The sequence below is a fragment of the Macaca mulatta genome, chromosome X, assembly GCF_049350105.2.
Source record: "Macaca mulatta isolate MMU2019108-1 chromosome X, T2T-MMU8v2.0, whole genome shotgun sequence".
NCBI classification, from domain to species: Eukaryota; Metazoa; Chordata; class Mammalia; order Primates; family Cercopithecidae; genus Macaca; species Macaca mulatta.
Genome location: NC_133426.1, coordinates 151,198,180 through 151,220,216, shown reverse-complemented (window position 1 = coordinate 151,220,216; position 22,037 = coordinate 151,198,180).

The following is a 22,037-nucleotide window of genomic DNA, read 5'->3' as shown; positions in this document are numbered from 1 at the left end:
CCAACAGACTCCCCTCATGCTTCATTGGCTGTGCCAACCTCTACATTAATTACCATCAGAAAGGTACGGAGCTACCATCATTGTCTTAGATTATTGTTCATTCCCATGGACCTGTACTTTGCCATTTCATATTTTCTGTTGGAAAGGAAGGGGGAGAACACTGAGGGGGGGACTTGCACTACCCAGTTGATTTGAAATTGAGCTTATAACATTAGGATGTAACCCTCTTTGTATTTTCCTAGCTTGGGAACAGTTTGATCTTAGGCTCTGGACTACTTTGCTCATGAATGATGACTGGGGTGGCCTTAGCAAGGAAGCAAGCCAGTTACTGCAGAGTATTGGATAGTGAGTTTTGTATTAGTTTGCACAACTGCTAACTAGAGGGCAGATGCATGTGTATTATTAACAAAGAGTGACAAAAGACATGCATGCCCTCATATACAAAGAGACTTTACAGAAAATGATTCAACCAGCTGGAAGGTATTATTTTAATGGCCACCAGTTACAGGACGGTTAGGCTGGAAACCTGCCAAGCTGTATTTTCATTTTTCTCTCTCTCTCTCTCTGTCTCCCTGTCACTCAACCTTGCAAGCACACAGAGCTTGGAGAGGGCACTTGATCTTGTACTTGTTTGGAGATGCTTATTGACACATGTAGGGAATTATTGCGGTCAAATAGTTCCTAATTTGTACACATTTGCTCCTTTTGCCCCACTCTGCATAAATTTCATATGCTTCTGAGAATCCCATGTCAGTGAGTAAATTCTAGAGAAGCCTGTCTCCTGTCCGAGGAAACCAGGTACCCAGCCTGAAGAAGATTGTTGCATATATTTGATGTAAAAAAGAATAGAGATTATGCACCGTGGTTTTATATGGCAGTACTAGGAGCTTATTCCTGGTTACAATATGAACATATTGCACGAGTCTTCTAGTGAATTTTTTTTATTAATCTGATAGGTGACTATTGTCCAGTATTGCTTCTTTGATGAATTTGCTGATTGCAGTGCAATGAAACCTTCTCAAATGAAATGTCAGTGAACCCTAGCAATTTACTATTAATAAACACCTATAGATTAATATCTGTTGTGATAACCATATCTCCTAGAGTTGTGTTTTTCATTACAATTGCCGATAATTATTATAATAATTTTACAATAGCTAACACAAAATGCTTTCCTATATTCTGGGCATATTTGTAATTTGTTTATTCACCTTGACTTAATCTTCATAGTAATGCTATATGTACTAATGTTATCCCAATATTACAGGTGAGGAATCTGAGGTTTAGAAAGATTATGTAATTAGGTAATTGCACACAGATATTGAAAACAGAGTCTGTGTTAAAACCCAAACTGTCAAATGTTAAAATTAATGTATTTGCTCATTCTGCTATAATACCAAACATTTTGGAACCATGTCATGTAAGTAGCAGGAATAGTAGGATTGTTTAGTTCCTCATTTTAATGGGACTGTCTATAATACAGTGTTTCACATAGAAGTTTGATATTGGCTATGGTTTATCATGTTCAATGGTAGCCTTTAATTTCTAATTTGTTAAACATTTTATCAGGAATAAATTTTATTATGACCAAAAACATTTTCTGTATTTACTGAGAAAGTTGTCTCATCTTTTATTTTTTTCCTAGTGATGCAATTAATTATATTGATAAAATTTCAAATATTATGTAATCCTTGCATTTCAGGGATTTGAAAAACATTTTTATGCAAATCAAAACCACAGAGAGATTTACCTTGTGCCTGTGAGGATGGTTATTATAACAAACAAACAAAATATAGCAAGTATTGGAGAGGATGTGGAGAAATTGGAACCCTTGTATACTGTTAGTGAGAATGTAAAGTGGTATAGCTGTTATGGAAAACAGTATAGAGGTTCCTAAAAAATTTCAAAATAGAACTACCATGTGATACAGCAATCCTATTTCTGAGTGTTTATTCAAAATAAATGAAATCAGGATCCCAAAGAGATATATATATACTGCAATATATATGGCAGCATTATTTAAAATAGCCATGATATGGAAATAATCTAAGTGTCCATCAGTGGATGAATGGATAAGGAAAATGTGGTATATACATACAATGTAATACTATTCAACCTTAAAAAAGAAATCCTGGCCAGGCGCGGTGGCTCGTGCCTGTAATCCTAGCACTTTGGGAGGCCGAGGCGGGCAGATCATGAGGTCAGGAGATAGAGACCATCCTGGCTAACACGGTGAAACCCCGTCTCTACTAAAAATACAAAAAACTAGCCGGGCAAGGTGGCGGGCGCCTGTAGTCCCAGCTACTCGGGAGGCTGAGGCAGGAGAACGGCGTGAACTCGGGAGGCGGAGCTTGCAGTGAGCCAAGATCGCGCCGCTGCACTCCAGCCTGGGCGACAGAGCGAGACTCCGTCTTAAAAAAAAAAAAAAAAAAAAAAAAAAAAAAAAAAAAAAAAAAAAAATTCCTATCATGTGTGACAACATGGAGGAATCTGGGAAGACGTTATTCTAAATGAAATAAACCAGTCTCAGAAGTACAAATATTGCATGATTTCACTTAGATGAGGTATCTAAAGAAGTCAAACCCACAGAAGGACAGAGAAAAATGTTGGTGGCTGGGTACTGGCAGGATGAAAAATTTGGGGGAGGAGATTGTTGTTCAACGGGTCTAGAGTTTCAGTTCTGCAAGATGAGTGAGTTCTAGAGATCTGCTGTACAATGTTGTGCCTATAGTTAACGATGCTGAACTGTGCACTTTAAAATGTGTTCAAAGAATAGATCTCATGTTAAGTGTTCCTACCAGAATAAACAATTATAAAATATACACACTACTAGATGTGTTTTATTATCATTTTACTTGGTGCTTTTTGCATATGTAAGTATAGTCTATAGAGTACTGTATGTTTTTGGTATTAACTGTTTGATTTCCAAATAGCAGAAGAATGTTTGCTATAGAAGTTGCTTTGAGGCACTTTCCTCATTTTCCTATGTGTTGGAATGTTTTATATAGCAGAGAATTTTTTTTTCAAGGGTAAAGAAGGGTTTCTTAACCTCGGCACTATTGACAGTTTCAGCTGGATAATTATAAACTATAGAATGTTTAGCAGCATCCTTGGCCTTAACCCACTACATGTCAGTAACGATCCTCCCCACCCTGCTTGTGATAACCAAAAATATCTTTAGACATTGATGAGAGATTTTTGCCCCTGGGTGCCAAATCTGCCCCCACACCCTGCTGCCACACACACACCAGTTAAAATCACTGATGTAAAGGAATTCTGCTACTAACTGCCTGGGCCTGGAGCCTTTTTCAGAAGATTTTTCTTTAATAGCATTTTCTATTCCTTTCATGAGTGTTATCTTTCCAAGTTTTCCACTTTGTCTGCCAGTTCTGATAGTTCTCATATATTCATAGAATCATGTATTTCCTCAAGAATTTCTTCATTGTTAATAGAATCTCCATTGTATCTATTATTAGCAATATCATCTTTCCCATATTTTTTTTATTTGAATTTTCTCCTTTGTTTGCAGTTACCAGAGGTCTCTCCATTTCAATGTTTTGGTGTTCTATTAATTTCTAAAATTCATTTCCTGATTTATTACCAGGTACTAGGTACTGGGCCATATATATCAAACAAGTTCCCTGATATAGTAAATGAGCCTGGCCAGGCGCAGTGGCTCACATCTCTAATCCCAGCACTTTGGGAGGCCAATGTGGGCAGATCACCTGAGGTCGGGAGTTCTAGACCAGCCTGGCCAACATGGAGAAACCCCATCTCTACTAAAAATACAAAATTAGCCGGGCGTGTTGGTGCATGCCTGTAATCCCAGCTACACGTGAGGCTGAGGCAGGAGAATCGCTCGAGCCTGGGAGGTGGAGGTTACGGTGAGCCGAGCTCGCACCACTGCACTCTAGCCTGGGCGACAACAGCGAAACTCTGTCTCAAAAAAATAAAATAAAATAAATAAAAATATATGAGCCAGTTGCAGGGTACAAATTTGTAAACCTGTAATTGCAGTATTGTAAATTGTAGAATAACAACATAGACTAGGTACTGTCAGAAGACAAGAAGAACAAGTAAATATGAACTCTACAGTCAAGGAATGCTTACCAGAAGTTTGATTGGAGTCTCGAAGAAGTTGAAGCAAAATTATCTTAGACATTATTATGTGGAACTGATGATAAATGTTCTAAAATTTTTTTTTTTTTTTCTGAGACGGAGTCTCGCTCTGCCACCCAGGCTGGAGTGCAGTGGCCGGATCTCAGCTCACTGCAGGCTCTGCCTCCTGGGTTCACGCCATTCTCCTGCCTCAGCCTCCCGAGTAGCTGGGACTACAGGTTCTCACCACCTCGCCCGGCTAGTTTTTTTGTTTTGTTTTGTTTTGTTTTGTTTTTGTATTTTTTAGTAGAGACGGGGTTTCACCGTGTTAGCCAGGATGGTCTCTATCTCCTGATCTCGTGATCCGCCCGCCTCGGCCTCCCAAAGTGCTGGGATTACAGGCTTGAGCCACCGCGCCCGGCCCAAATGTTCTAAAACTTTTAAGAAAGCACAGCTGAGTATGGGAAGATCTGGAGAATAGGTTACATTTTGGATAGAGTTGTTAGTGGTGGAGATAACTTCGGGTGGGGAGAACTGCAGAAATAGAATTTTAAAATGTAAAAGTCAAAAAATTAAGGTACCTTTTTATACTTGAAAGAAAAAAAGAATGCTTTGGAAAATCTCTAGAATTAGTGACAGGAATGTGTGTGCTGTAAGAAAATTAGGATGCTGAAGTAATTAGAGGACAAAACATTAAAGTCTACTTTCACTCATATTTATTCATTATATTTCTGCGTGTACCATGCACTTTCTAACTCTCCTTTTCTCTTTATGATATGCCCTTTTCTGAAGTGTTACATTCATTTCCATAACTGTAGGAATTTTGCTGTTGCCTGAAGAAACCTGTTCTTAATGTGAAAAAAAAAAGTGTTTCACATCCCTTAGCATAAGTGTTATGGTCATTGTACATATATTTCTCAAATTATTTTTATAAGGAATGGCAGGATCTCTCTTTGGGCCCATCTGATTCCTGGCACAAATCATAGTCTTGCTAGGCAGTGCACCAATGTAAGAAGGACTGAGTCAAGGTCAAGACTACTAAAGAGGAAAAAGCTAAGTGATAATGTTGTTAAATGAATATGAACTGAAGGTTTGGTTTCTGTTTACCTCTCTCGAAATTAGAATTGCCTAGCTTGTGATCTGGAAATGTGTGCATCGCCTTCCAAGTCCCCTTTTGTACTGCGGTTTCCAAAATTGTAATGTGACTTCTTCAGTTCTTTCCACGTGTTCATGTCCCTAAGTAGAAGAGCTATTATACTGCACCTTGCCAAATGGCAAGTGTACCAGCCTTTCTGAGGAATCCCAGGTGACTTTAAAGAGAGATAGGCCAGAAATAATGGATTTTCAATCAAGCTAACTTTTACAATGGAAAATGTTTGATGCAATGCACGTAAGTCGTGAAAGACCTATGCCAAGAGTTAAAAGCACTTGGTGTACCACTTGGCTATTTTAAGAGTGAGGTGCTATATAAAGTTACTCCGTGTGGAGTGGGGTGGTATTGTAACTGGCTAGTATTTCCTGGTGTTTATGCAAGCATACTTGTGTTTACATTTGAATAGCCTTTCCTTTCTCCGTACTTCTTTTTCCCTTTGAGAGAGATGGAAAGGAAAAATCATTTGGGAAAAATTCAGACAGCGTTAAGTGGCCTGCCTGAAAAATCACAGCAACGGGCAAAAATGAAACAACCTGGGAAAAATAAAACATTCAGGCTGCACCTGCACACACAGAAGCAAACAGGGTCCGGCACAGAAGGTCTTGGTTCTTTATATAATTACTGAGCTCCCAGGAAAAGGTTTCCTCCCTTTTTCAGGCATATACATGGCGGGAACTTGTACAGGGAGGAGGGGGTTTACCTAAAACAAGCACACAGGTATACAGAAAAGAGAAGCAGTGCTTTGTGCTTGCCTAGAGACATACCCATAGCTGCATAAGATAAGGGAAGTTGCACAGACAGCTTTACTGAAAAATTACTCATACTGCTGCAGAGATGAGAGGAGTTTCTTACAAAAGCTTTTAAACTCAGCTATAACTCGGCAATCCACTTGGACTCCCCTCTCTACTCTGGGGAGCTTTCTTCTTTCACTTATTAAACTTTTGCTCCAACCCCCTCTTTATGTCCATGTTCCTTAATTTTCTTGGAAGTAGGACAAAGAACCTGGGGTACTAGTTCAGACAACAAGAAACTGCTACATTAAGGTGCATTGGTGAGACTTCAACATCATGGGCATGCCAGTGGGCCCTTATTCATTCTTCAAGACTTCACTCCAGTCACTTATGCTAGGAGGTTGTCTGTGATTATTTTGTCTTCTCCAAGGGGAGTTTGCCATTCATTTTTTTTGTGCTTCCACTGTAATATGTCCATTCCCTTTTCATGACATTTATCATGCTGTATTATAATATGTTTGTTTACTATCCTCTCCTCCAGCAATTAATATACTCTGAAGTGAAGTGCCTAGCATGGGTCCTGTCAAGCACTTGGGAAATGAATTGAATGCCGCCCTCTCTGCTGATGTGGCTGGCTTCTATATAACTGTCACATATTGTTCAGTCTTTGAAGCTAATGGAAACCTTCCCTTTGGCTTGGGGTAAAGACTTTATCTGTGGCCTCATAGAGCATTGAGTGCTTTTGCTCTAACAAAAAACTGTTGTACTTTATTATCCTTTTATTTTCTAAGCCTGTTTCCTTTGATTTTTTTGAAGGCAGAGTTTATACTGGATTTATCTTTGTAGCACCCACACTCTAGTGTTTGCCCAGTTCATAACATATAATCAATAAATGTTGGAAGAATGAATGGATGAATGGATTTGTGGATAACTATTGGAAATAATGTGACAGAACAGTGACTTAGAATCACAACATCCGGATGTAATTCCCAGACCTCTCCATTATTATCTGTTTGATTTTGGACAAGTTACTTCATTGTTTGAAGGTTCAATTTTCTTAATTATACCATAGAAACAGAAATCTTTATTCTGCCTACCTGAGGGGTTTGGTGCAAAGAGAAAACACCAAATAAATAAAGACTGTGAGATTAAAAAAAAAAAAAATTAAGTGCAAAATTATGGGTGATTATAAAAGGAAAAAAAAAATGTCAGTCAGGAATGGTGGCTCACGCCTGTAATCCCAGCACTTTGGGAGGGCGGGTAGATCACGAGGTCAGGAGTTAGAGACCAGTTCGAAACCAGCCAATATGGTGAAACCCTGTCTCTACTAAAAATACAAAAATTAGCCAGGTGTGGTGGCCTGTGCCTATAGTCCCAGCTACTCATGAGGCTAAAGTAGGAGAATCCCTTGAACACGTGAGACATAGTTTGCTGTGAGCCAAGATCATGCCACTGAACTCCAGCCTGGGCAACAGAGCGAAACTCCATCTCAAAAAAAAAAAAAAAAAAAAAAAAAAAAAGGTCAAAATGACCTAACTTTATCTTTTTTATGTAAAGCTGGAATCGTATTTTTATTTTCTTGAAACAAGGTCTCACTCTGTCACCCAGGCTGGAGTACAGTGGCTGGATCTCAGCTTACTGCAACCTCCACCTCCTGGGCTCAGGCAATCCTCCCACCTCAGCCTCCCAAGTAGCTGGGACTACAGGCACACTCCACCACACCTGGTTAATTATATATATATATATGACTGACACTGGGCTAGATGAAATTTGTTTGTTACACATGTCCCCAAATGAGAGAAGGCTACTAGGCAGGACCACATAGGGGATTGCACCTGGGGACAGGGTGACAGCCAAGTGGAGCCAGAGGGGGCAACTTATGTATGACAAGAAGGGTGGGTTAGCTAGGTTTTTCAGGCTCCCTAAAGATTGGTTAATTTGAATAATTTCTTATACACCCAGTGTCATACAGGCTGTGCCTACTTGTCTGGCATCTAGCCCTGAGGCAAATAGGGTGAGTGCATACTGTCCCAAGTGTGACAGTCTGGATAAGGGTTGCCAGCCAGTGTGTCAAAAGTGGGTCAAGAATGCACTGAAGGCCGGGCGTGGTGGCTCACGCCTGTAATCCCAGCACTTTGGGAGACAGAGGCCGGCAGATCACAAGGACAGGAGTTCGAGACCAGCCTGGCCAAGATGGTGAAACCCCGTCTCTACTACAAATACAAAAGAAAAAAAAAGCCAGGCGTGATGACAGGCGCCTGTAATCCCAGCTACTCGGGAGGCTGAGACAGACAATTACCTGAACCAGGGAGGCAGAGGTTGCAGTGAGCCAAGATCATGCCACTGCCTTCCAGTCTGGGTGGCAGAGAGAGACTGTCTCAATAATATATACATTTTATCTACAATAACTACATAAGAAATATTTTTCCTACAGAAACTCCTAGTTTCTATCTAAATCAATGGATGGTAGATATGGAGGAGAAGAGTGGGGGCCAAATTCTCAGCTCTGTTTCACCCGAGATTCTTGGTAAAAGTGCAGCATTATAGATGTAACCCAGAATTTGGACTTTCATCATCTGCTTTCAAAATTTAGTTCCATGTTCTATTTGCTTTTGAATATATTACCTAAAATTCAAGGTTGTTAATAAGACAGAAGATAATACATGTAAAGTGCCTATGTAGAAATTATAGCTATATTTCAATTCCCAGTGAATATATGAATATAAGCAGTAAGTAAAAATACCTGCTAAAATTAAAAAAGAAAGACATCCATAGATAATATGCATCTGTATAAAAATATATAAACCACCTATAAAACCATCTTGGAAAACAAATATGAATAAACAAAAAATAGACAAGACAGAGGAACATATTTAAAAAATCAAAGGCTCAAAATCAGCAAAAGCCACAATGCAGGAAATTTTACAGAAAAAAATTATTCATTTCCTAGGGCTGCCGTAACAAATTACCAGAAACTTGTTAGCTTAAAACATAAATATATTCTCTCACAGTTCTGAAGGATGGAAGTCTGAAATGAATAGCAATAGGCTGAATTCCAGGTATCAGCAGGGCAAGACTTCCTTTTCCAGCTTCTAGTGGCTGCTGGCATTGCTTGGCTTCTGGCTGCATCACTCCAATCTCTGCCTCTCTGGTCACTTTGCCTCCTCCTCTTCTGTAAAATTTCCCTCTGCCTCTTACTTACAAGGACCCTTGGCCGGGCGCGGAAGCTCATGCCTGTAATCCCAGCACTTTGGGAGGCCAAGGCGTGCAGATCACGAGGTCGCGAGATCAAGACCATCCTAGCTAATATGATGAAACCCTATCTCTATTAAAAATACAAAAAAAGGTCCTGGGGCACACCCAAGATGGCCGAATAGGAACAGCTCCAGCCTCCAGCTCCCAGCGTGAGCAACACAGAATATGGGTGATTTTTGCATTTTCAACTGAGGAATGCAGCTCATCTCCAGCAGCGGAACAAAGCTGGATGGAGAATGACTTTGAAAGGTTGAGAGAAGAAAGCTTCAGTCAATCAAACTTCTCAGAGCTAAAGGAGGAACTATGTAACCAGCGCAAAGAAACTAAAAACCTTGAAACAAGAATGGATGAATGGATAACTAGAATAATCAATGCAGAGAAGGCCATAAACGAACGGACAGAGATGAAAACCATAACACAAGAACTACATGACAAATGCACAAGCTTCAGTAACTGACTTGATCAACTGGAAGAAAGAGCATCAGTGATTGAAGATCAAATGAATGAAAGGAAGCGAGAAGAGAAGTGTAGAGAAAAAAGAGTAAAAAGAAATGAACAAAGCCTCCAAGAAATATGGGATTATGTGAAAAGACCAGATCTACATCTGATTGGTGTGCCTAAAAGTGATGGGGAAAATGGAACCAAGTTGGAAAACACTCTGCAGGATATCATGCAGGAGAACTTCCCCAACCTAGTAAGGCAGGCCAACATTCAAATTCAGGAAATACAGAGAACACCACAAAGATACTCCTCGAGAAGAACAACTCCAAGACACATAATTGTCAGATTCACCAAAGTTGAAATGAAGGAAAAAAATGTTAAGGGCAGCCAGAGAGAAAGGTCGAGTTACCCACAAAGGGAAGCCCATCAGGCTAACAGTGGATCTCTCGGCAGAAACTCTACAAGCCAGAAGAGAGTGGGGGCCAATATTCAACATTCTTAAAGGAAAGAATTTTCAACCCAGAATTTCATATCCAGCCAAACTAAGTTTCATAAGTGAAGGAGAAATAAAATCCTTTATAGACAAGTAAATGTTTAGAGATTTTGTCACCACCAGGCCTGCCCTACAAGAGATCCCAAAGGAAGCACTAAACATGGAAAGGAACAACAGGTACCAGCCATTACAAAAACATGTCAAAATGTAAACTCCATCAATGCTAGGAATAAACTGCATCAAGTAGCAAGCAAAATAACCAGCTAATATCATAATGACAGGATCAAGTTCACACATAACAATATTAACCTTAAACGTGAATGGACTAAATGGTCCGATTAAAAGACACAGACTGGCAAATTGGATAAAGAGTCAAGACCCATCAGTTTGCGGTATTCAGGAGACCCATCTCACATGCAGAGAGACACATAGGCTCAAAATAAAGGGATGGAGGAAGATCTACTAAGCAAATGGAAAACAAAAAAAAGCAAGGGTTGCAATCCTAGTCTCTGATAGAACAGACTTTAAACCATCAAAGATCAAAAGAGACAAAGAAGGCCATTACATAATGGTAAAGGGATCAATTCATCAGCAAGAGCTAACTATCCTAAATATATATGTACCCATTACAGGAACACCCAGATTCATAAAGCAAGTCCTTAGAGACTTACAAAAAGACTTAGACTCCCATACAATAATAATGGGAGACTTTAACACCCCACTGTCAACATTAGACAGATCAACGAGACAGAAAGTTAACAAGGATATACAGGAATTGAACTCAACTCTGCACCAAGCAGACCTAATAGACATCTACAGAGCTCTCCACCCCAAATCAACATTCTCTCAGCACCACATCGCACTTATTCCAAAATTGACCACATAGTTGGAAGTAAAGCACACCTCAGCAAATGTACAAGAACAGAAATTATAACAAACTGTCTCTCAGACCACAGTGCAAACAAACTAGAACTCAGGACTAAGAAACTCAATCAAAACCACTCAACTACATGGAAACTGAACAACCTGCTCCTCAATGACTACTGGGTACATAACGAAATGAAGGCAGAAATAAAGATGTTCTTTGAAACCAATGAGAACAAAGATGCAACATACCAGAATCTCTGGGACATATTTAAAGCAGTGTGTAGAGGGAAATTTATAGCACTAAATGCCCACAAGAGAAAGCAGGAAAGATCTAAAATTGATACCCTAACATCACAATTAAAAGAACTAGAGAAGCAAGAGCAAACACAATCAAAGCTAGCAGAAGGCAAGAAATAACTAAGATCAGAGCAGAACTGAAGGAGATAGAGACACAAAAAACCCTCCAAAAAATCAATGAATCCAGAAGCTGGTTTTTTGAAAAGATCAACAAAATTGATAGACCGCTAGCAAGACTAATAAAGAAGAAAAGGGAGAAGAATCAAATAGATGCAATAAAAAATGATAAAGGGGATATCACCACCAACCCCACAGAAATACAAACTACCATCAGAGAATACTATAAACACCTCTATGCAAATAAACTAGAAAACCTAGAAGAAATGAATAATTTCCTGGACACTTACACTCTCCCAAGACTAAACCAGGAAGAAGTTGAATCCCTGAATAGACCAATAGCAGGCTCTGAAATTGAGGCAATAATTAATAGCCTACCAACCAAAAAAAGTCCAGGACCAGACAGATTCACAGCCGAATTCTACCAGAGGTACAAGGAGGAGTTGGTACCATTCCTTCTGAAACTATTCCAATCAATAGAAAAAGAGGGAATCCTCCCTAACTCATTTTACGAGGTCAACATCATCCTGATAGCAAAGCCTGGCAGAGATTAAACAAAAAAAAAAGAATTTTAGACCAATATCCCTGATGAACATTGATGCAAAAATCCTCAATAAAATACTGGCAAACCGAATCCAGCAGCACATCCAAAAGCTTATCCACCATGATCAAATGGTCTTCATCCCTGGGATGCAAGGCTGGTTCAACATATGCAAATCAATAAACGTACTCCAGCATATAAACAGAAGCAAAGACAAAAACCACATGATTATCTCAATAGATGCAGAAAAGGCCTTTGACAAAATTCAACAGCCCTTCATGCTAAAAACTCTCAATAAATTTGGTATTGATGGAATGTATCTCAAAATAATAAGAGCTATTTATGACAAACCCACAGCCAATATCATACTGAATGGGCAAAATCTGCAAGCATTCCCTCTGAAAACTGGCACAAGACAGGGATGCCCTCTCTCACCACTCCTATTCAACATAGTGTTGGAAGTTCTGGCTAGGGCAATCTGGCAAGAGAAAGAAATCAAGGGTATTCAATTAGGAAAAGAGGAAGTCAAATTGTCCCTGTTTGCAGATGACATGATTGTATATTTAGAAAACCCCATCGTCTCAGCCCAAAATCTCCTTAAGCTGATAAGCAACTTCAGCAAAGTCTCAGGATACAAAATCAGTTGTGCAGAAATCACAAGCATTCTTATACACCAGTAACAGACGAACAGAGCCAAATCATTAATGAACTCCCATTCACAATAGCTTCAAAGAGAATAAAATACCTAGGAATCCAACTTACAAGGGATGTAAAGGACCTCTTCAAGGAGAACTACAAACCACTGCTCAGTGAAATAAAAGAGGATACAAACAAATGGAAGAACATACCATGCTCATGGATAGGAAGAATCAATATCGTGAAAATGGCCATACTGCCCAAGGTAATTTATAGATTCAATGCCATCCCCATTAAGCTACCAATGACTTTCTTCACAGAATTGGAAAAAACTGCTTTAAAGTTCATATGGAACCAAAAAAGACCCTGCATTGCCAAGACAATCCTAAGCCAAAAGAACAAAGCTGGAGGCATCACGCTACCTGACTTCAAACTATACTACAAGGCTACAGTAACCAAAACAGCATTGTACTGGTACCAAAACAGAGATACAGACCAATGGAACAGAACAGAGCCCTCAGAAATAATACCACCCATCCACAGCCATCTGATATTTGACAAACCTGAGAGAAACAAGAAATGGGGAAAGGATTCCTTATTTAATAAACAGTGCTGGGAAAATTGGCAGGCCATAAGTAGAAAGCTGAAACTGGATCCTTTCTTTACTCCTTATACAAAAATTAATTCAAGACGGATTAGAGACTTAAATGTTAGACCTAAAACCATAAAAACCCTAGAAGAAAACCTAGGTAATACCATTCAGGACATAGGCATGGGCAAGGACTTCATGTCTAAAACACCAAAAGCAATGGCAACAAAAGCCAAAATTGACAAATGGGATCTCATTAAACTAAAGAGCTTCTGCACAGCAAAAGAAACTACCATCAGAGTGAACAGGCAACCTACAGAATGGGAGAAAATTTTTGCAATCTACTCATCTGACAAAGGGCTAATATCCAGAACCTTTAAAGAACTCAATCAAATTTACGAGAAAAAAACAACCCCATCAAAAAGTGGGCAAAGGATATGAACAGACACTTCTCAAAAGAAGACATTCATACAGCCAACAGGAACATGAAAAAATGCTCATCATCACTGGCCATCAGAGAAATGCAAATCAAAACCACAATGAGATACCATCTCACACCAGTTAGAATGGCGATCATTAAAAAATCAGGAAACAACAGGTGCTGGAGAGGATGTGGAGAAACAGGAACACTTTTACACTGTTGGTGGGACTGTAAACTATTTCAACCATTGTGGGAAACAGTATGGCGATTCCTCAAGGATCTAGAACTAGAAATACCATATGACCCAGCCATCTCACTACTGGGGATATACCTAAAGGATTATAAGTCATGCTGCTATAAAGACACATGCACACATATGTTTATTGCGGCACTATTCACAATAGCAAAGACTTGGAACCAACCCAAATGTCCATCGGTGACAGACTGAATCAAGAAAATGTGGCACATATACACCACGGAATACTATGCAGCCATGAAAAAGGATGAGTTTGTGTCCTTTGTAGGGACATGGATGCAGCTGGAAACCATCATTCTCAGCAAACTATCACAAGGACAGAAAACCAAACACCACATGTTCTCACTCATAGGTGGGAATTGAACAATGAGATCACTTGGACAGAGGAAGGGGATCATCATACACCGGGTCCTATTGTGGGGAGAGGGGAGAGGGATAGCATTAAGAGATATACCTAATGTAAATGACGAGTTAATGAGTACAGCACACCAACATGGCACATGTATACATATGTAACAAACTTGCATGTTATGCACATGTACCCTAGAACTTAAAGTACACTTAAAAAAAAAGAATTGGCCGGGCGCGGTGGCTCACGCCTGTAATCCCAGCACTTTGGGAGGCCGAGGCGGGCGGATCACAAGGTCAGGAGATCGAGACCACGATGAAACCCCGTTTCTACTAAAAATACAAAAAAAATTAGCCGGTCGCGGTGGTGGGCGCCTGTAGTCCCAGCTACTCAGGAGGCTGAGGCAGGAGAATGGCGTGAACCCGGGAGGCGGAGCTTGCAGTGAGCCGAGATTGCGCCACTGCACTCCAGCCTGGGCGACAGAGCGAGACTCTGTCTCAAAAAAAAAAAAAAAAAAGAATTAAAAAAAAAATTTAGCTGGGTGTGGTGGCAGGCACCTGTAGTCCCAGAAACTCGGGAGGCAGAGGCAGGATAAATGGCGTGAACCCGGGAGGTGGATCTTGCAGTGAGCCACTCCAGCCTGGGTGACAGGGGGAGACTCTGTCTCAAAAAAAAAAAAAAAAAAGAACCTTAAAATTGCCTTGAAATATCACCCAGATAATCTAGGATAATCTCTTATTTCCAATATCCTTAACTTAATCATATCTGCAAAAACACTTTATTCTCATATTAGATAACATTCCTGGTTTCCATGAGTTCGGATTTGGATGTCTTTGGGAGGAGTCATTTTTACCACAGATAACAATCAAGTTTCCTCAAAAATAATTTCAAAATTGAATACAAAGAAGAGAAGAATGGAGAAGAAACTATAAATTCAAAGAGATTTAAGAGCCAGTCATGGTGACTCTTGCCTGTAATCCAATGACTTTGGCAGGCTGAGGTGATAGGATCGCTTGAGGCCAGGAGTTCAAGACACACCTGGTCCACATAGTGAGACCATATCTCTATTAAAAAATTAAAAATTATCTGGGCATGTTGGCAGGCTTCTGTGGTCCCAACTGGGAAGCTGAGGTAGGAAGATGGCTTGAGGCCAGGAGTTCAAGGTTACGGTGAGCTATAATCATGTCACTACACTTCAGACTGGGCAGCACAGTGAGACCTGCCTCTATAAATAATTAATTAAATGAGATTTAAGAGATAACATGAACCAATATCAAGATGTGAAACTTATTTGGATCCTCATTCAAACAAATATGTTGAAAAAAAGATGACCTTTGTGAAATTTGCACATCAAATGATATTTCATGATGATAAAAGTTTGTTTTTTATGAGAGAAAATGGTATTGTGGTATTCCTTAATGAAATGATTATTATCTTCTAGAAATATGTGATGGAAATACATGATGGAATAGTTAGAGATGAAATGATATGACACTTCCATGATGATACACGATATGATGAAAAGCAGCCTATCCAAAGTCTTGGGACATAGTAGGAACTAAATAACCATAGCTGTTATTATTAGAGTTACCAAATAATGTTGTCAATTTTGGATGGAATAAGCTTAATATTTGAGTGAGAAGAGATAATAATATTTTACTAAGTCATTTGGTTTTGAGATTTATTTGATATTGCTATTTATTTTCTTAGTGTTACAATATTATAACTTTTCTGAGATCTGAGTATTTTATCACAAGTAGTCAAATATTATTTGTTCAGATGTATATAGTCATCCATCAGTATCTCCAAAGGGTTCGTGCCAGCATCCATACAGATACCATAATCTGCAGATGTTCAAGTCACTTATATAAAAGGGTGTAGTATTTGCAGATGACCTATGTACATCCTTCCATATACTTTATTTATTATTATTATTATTTTGGAGACAGAGTCTGGTGCTGTTCCCCAAGAGGGCAGTGGTGCGATCTCGGCTCACTGCTGCAACCTCCACCCCCTGGGTTCAAATGATTCTCCTGCCTCAGCCTCCTTAGGGCTACAGGCGCCCACCACTATGCCCGGTTAATTTTTGTATTTTTGTTTTTTTAATAGAGACGGGGTTTCACCATGTTGGCCAGGGTGGTCTCTAACTCCTGACCTCAAGTGATCCGCCTGCCTCGTCCTCCCAAAGTGCTGGAATTACAGGCGTGAGCCACCATGCCCAGCAATCTTTTCATACACTTTAAATCATCTCTAGTTTATTTATACCTAATACAATGTAAGTGTTACGTAAATACTGGTTTTACTGTCTTTTGTTTTGGTTTGTATTATATTTTAAAAATATTTTCACCTTGCAGTTCCATCTGATGATGTAAAACCCATGGATATAGAGGGCGAACTGTATAAATACACACATGCATGCATAGACACATACACACATAACATATATTTATATTTACATATATTCATATTTGCATACAAATAGATGTGCATATCTATCATCCATCCATCTATCTATCTATCTATCTATCTATCTATCTATCTATCTATAGGTTCAGCATCCATAACTCAAAAACTTGAAATTCAAAATTCTCTCAAATACGAAACATTTTGAGCACCAACATGGTGCCACAGTGGAAAATTTCACACTGGGCCCCATGTGATTGGTCAGAACAAAAACATAGCTTAAACTTTGTTTCATGCATAAAATTATTAAAATTATGGTCTAAAATCATCTTCAGGGTATAAATTAATAAGGTGTATGTGAAACATAAATGAATTTTGCATTGAGACTTGGGTCCCATCCCCACAATAACTCATTATGTATATACAAAATTCCAAAACCCAAATATGAATTCCAAAACACTTTTGATGCCAGATAAAGGATAATCAACCTGTACTATATGTGTGCATATATATTTTTTATATATACATGTTACATGTGTATCTATAACATGCATATATGTTATATATAACATATGTATATATAATATATAAAGATATATAATATATATAGTGTGTGTGTGTAATATATATACACATAGTATTAATGAAGGATCTCCAGAGAGACAGAATCAATATAATGTATATATTAGGTTGTTGCAAAAGTAATTGCGGTTTTGGACCGTGAATTTTAAATCATTATAACTATGCTCCAATACATCTTTATTCATCAAAATAAGAACCATTACAATCAACACATTTTTGTCAATAAGAAATACATTTGATTATTCCTGTGGTGTAAAAATCTATGCTTTGGGATTCACCAAACTCTTGGAAAGCATTTTCTGCATCCTGGTTGTGGAAGCATTTTTCTTCAAAAAGTTGTTGAGATGCTTGAAGAAGTGGTAGTCCATTGGTCAGAGGTCAGGTAAATATGGCGGAGGAGGCAGAACGTCGTAACCCAATTTGTTCAACTTTTGAAGCATTGATTGTGTGATGTGCAATCAGGTGTTGTGGAGAAGAATTGGGCGCTTTCTGTGAACCAATGCCAGCTGCAGGTGTTGCAGTTTCCGGTGCATCTCATTGATTTGCTGAGCATACTTCTCAGATGTAATAGTTTTGCTGGGATTCAGAAAGCTGTAGTGGATCAGACCAGCAGCAGACCACCAGTGACCATAACAATTTTTTTTTTTTTTTTTTGGTAAGTTTGGCTTTGGGAAGTGCTTCGGAGCTTCTTCTCAGTCCAACTACTGAGCTGGTCACCGCTGGTTGTCATATAAAATCCACTTTTCATCGCATGTCGCAATCCAATCGAAAAATTGGTTCATTGTTGGGTAGAGTAAGAGAAGACAACACTTCAAAAGGACGATTTTTTTTTTCACCCAGCTCACAAGGCACCCACTGACCGAGCTTTTTCACGTTTCCAATTTGCTTAAAATGCCGAATGACCATAGATAGCTCCTGTTGCCATAATTAGTCTCAGAGGTAAAATCGCTTTTATTATCTCCCTCCTTTAATACCCATTCTAGAGTCTTTGTTCACAGAATTTTATTTATTTTTATTTTTTGAGACAGAGTCTTGATCTGTTTCCCAGGCTGCAGTGCACAGTGGTGCAATCACAGTTCATTGCAGTATCGACCTCCCAGTCTGAAATGACTCTCCCAACTCAGCCTGCTTGGTAGCTGGGACTACAGGCATGTGCCACCATGCCTGGCTAATTTTTAACTTTGTGTAGAGATGGGTTTTCTCTGTGTTGCTCAAGCTGGTCCCAAACTCCTGGGCTCAAGCAATCTTCTTGCCTCAGTCTCCTAAAGTGCTGGGATTGCAGGCATGAGCCACCGCACCTGGCAAGATTCTTAAGCTGAAACCTTTTAGCTACTCTACTTGTCCATTTACATCAAAATTGGATAAAGCAGCAGCAAAAACACAGCTTACTATTGCGCTTTTAAAAGCGTTCCTTCTCTGGGAACCAACATGTCTAGAACCACTGAGTCTAAAGAAGTTGCAGGGATAGGACATACACATTTCCTAAATAGGTCACAGGAATTAATTATAAACAGGCATTCCTATTGTCACCCATTGAGTTCTATCTATTGGTGATGATGTTCAATGTTTTAGAGCATTATCTCTAAGCTATAGCTTCAGCTGTATCTTTAAAAAGTCATTCCATTGCTCTATCAGACTGATCACTTCTGGGTATTGTTGTATGTGATAAAGACAGTGAACCCAAATGTCATGTGCAAATACTATATCTCTTTTGATATAAAGTAGATCATTTGATCCAAGATCATGTTGTGCAGAATCCCATATCAGTGGGTTAAACATTCTATATTCCTTGAATAATTGTGCTGCCCGAGATCCTGCAAGCGGGAAAGTTATATCCAAAATATACGTTGATCTCGGTCAATATGCCACCGTCAAGTTGCTCGTGGGTCTATTAATATTGCCATATTAGAGCATTAGTTTTGATCTCCTATGATAGCATATGGAACAGTGGATGGTGTTAACAGCTATATCAGACTTGATGAATGAGCATTCCTGCCATTAGGCCCATGCATAACCTTCATTCGTATCTATCAACATGGCTACTTCACCTACGTGCTTTTTATGCCAGCTGAGGTAGCCAATAAAAGAAACTGGTTAATGTCAGCTGACCAAATAATTCTATTTGTTTAGTGCCTTTCTCATGGTCGATGGTTCTTGGAGAGCATTAGTATGTAATCCAGATGTCTTCACAGTGTGCACACTACCATAAGTCCATTCACATGCCTCTTCCTTAGACTTCCTTGTCTGTGATCCTCCAGTCTTTTTTATTCTAAGTCTTGGAGCAATAAGCCAAACAATGATTTTTTAAATATAATTATTCCAGACCCCTTCTCTTTTCACATGAAATGGGTGAGCAGGTGCATTGGCTTTAGCTCTAAGGATTTAGAGGGTTTTCTTTCTCTGCTATCTTAGGGGGGCATCCCTGTGTGAAGCTATAATGTCGTCACAGTCCACCTGGGGGCTGTACCTACATACCGAGCAGACCCTACTGTAAACCAAGGCTGGCTTTCCTTAGTCTCAATTATGTGGCCATAGGGGTGAGCTGAGGGAAAACTGCCAGTGCAAGAACTGGGGGTGCCATACAGTTTGAGGCCACTTGCCCATGCAGATTAGCTGCATCATTGGCCAAACACCGTTTACCCGAGGGCATAATTATCTGATCTGGCAAAGCTATTACATCAGCACAAAAGGTGTGATTGAGGATATTATTTGGTTGAGTTTTTAATACTCCAATTTCATCTGCCAGGGTACATTTATTTTTGTAGGATCCAAAAACAGATGGAAATATAATGATGGATGACTGTCTCTGTTTCCCTGAAGTCTTTTAATCAGGTACTAATTTCTGCCATTTTTTCTGGGATGCAGTATTGTTTTAGATTTGCTATGTTGGCCAGCAGTGAATGGATTGTGGTGTTGAGTGTTTCGGTGATTGTCGCTCAGTTTTCTGCAGAATGATACCTCTTACCTTCAAGCCAAAACCCAAAGTGGGGTCTCTGTAAGCTCCCAAGTATGTACATTCCAATTATACATTCAGTAACTAGAATAATTACCATGAGGTACATCTGTAGACCCAGTGATCTCTATATGCTCCATAACTCCACTTATTATTTGCTCCCTATAAGTACCAACTTTAAAGGGGGGGGGCAGCTAATGACATTTAAGGTCTCTGAGAATCAATGCCGGCTTGGACTCCACGTCTCAAAATATGTGGTATTATCCTTTCCACAACGTGCAATTACAGAAGTGGATGGTTATAGGTTCTTTTGGAGAAATACTGTGGTACTATTCACCTTATATCCTTACCATGGTGTTGGCAGGGTCTTTCTCTATGGGAACCTGGCCTAGTTTTCAATCAGTGAGTTCTGGGTCTGAGAACTGACTATCATCCAGAATGTGGGCAAGAGACCATAATTTTTCACTGGATCACCTACCTTCAGTTTCTTCATCACCTATTCTTGATTTATCTTGGTTGTATAAATTAAGCAATACCTTTGTTTACTATCCATTTATCTTGCCCTCAGAGACACTGTATTCTGTTAGTCATCCTTAAAGCTCTTTGTGGATCAGAATCCTTTGGCAACCTGATCTACTCTGGTCTTGATGCACTTTATGATCATTGTATATACTGGGCTTCTACCATTTAATTACTGCCACCTGGTCTCTATTTATTTTTTGAATCCTCTTGTCCTCTTTGCTGTCAGGGAAAATAAATCTGTAACACCATCTCCTACTCTCAACCCTGACCTAGAGAGTACAGCCAGCGTATAAATCCTAGGATAACACTCAGTATCTCACATGCCACCGTATAATCCCCTCCTCTTGAGTGTGGGAAAAACCTTTCACTTGCTTCTAGCCAACAGAATATAGCAGAGGTCATGGGATGTCATTCCTTGATTACAGCACATTATACAATACATACTGTATATATACAGAGTATGTATAGCATTATACATACTCTGTATATATACAGTATTATACATACTCTGTATATATAATGTTATATATTCTCTGTCTTAGTAGACTGGAATGAAAGTTTCTCCTTCTAGACTTAGAGAAGCAAAAAGGCATGTTGTGAAATGCCTATGGATAGGGCCAGCCACATGATGTTACTGTGGCCAGCCTCTATGACCTGAGGACAATTCCAGTAAATATCCAGTAAGAAGCCAGGGTTCTCAGTTCCACAATGAAATAGATTCTGCAACAACCATGGAAGCTTGGAAAGAGAACCCTGAGCCCCAGAAAGGAATGCAGGATGGCTGGCACCTTGACTGTAGCCTTTTGAGAGATCTTGAAACAGGATTCAGTTAAGCTATACCTTGACTCCTGACCATGAAAATTGTAGTATAATAATTGTATGTTGTTTTAAGCAATAAATTTGTGGTATCTTGGTACACAGCAATATAAAAGTAACACAGCCACACACTGGTTTCTCAACATTGCCAGTTCCTTTGTTACCAGTGTATTCCATATTCCTTTGTTAAATGGATTTTCATCTGGACCTGTCTGCAGCCTGTGATGAGCTGTTGGTTTTTCTGGCCTTATATAATAAATCTGCTCTAGCATGTCTAACTATCTGAACTTTTGGATTCCTTCTTCCTTCTACCATGGTATTTATTTTTCACTTAGAGTAGGCACTTTTTGCATTACTCTTCTTCACTTCGAGTAGGGACTTTTTGCACTTTCTTACCTTTGCTAGGTTTTTAAATCCTTAATCCTAAGACATCTATTCCATATTGATAAACTCACCCCTTCCAACTACATTTTGCCTCCCTTTGAGTCATCATCTCCAGTGTCTAGCCCTGTTTATA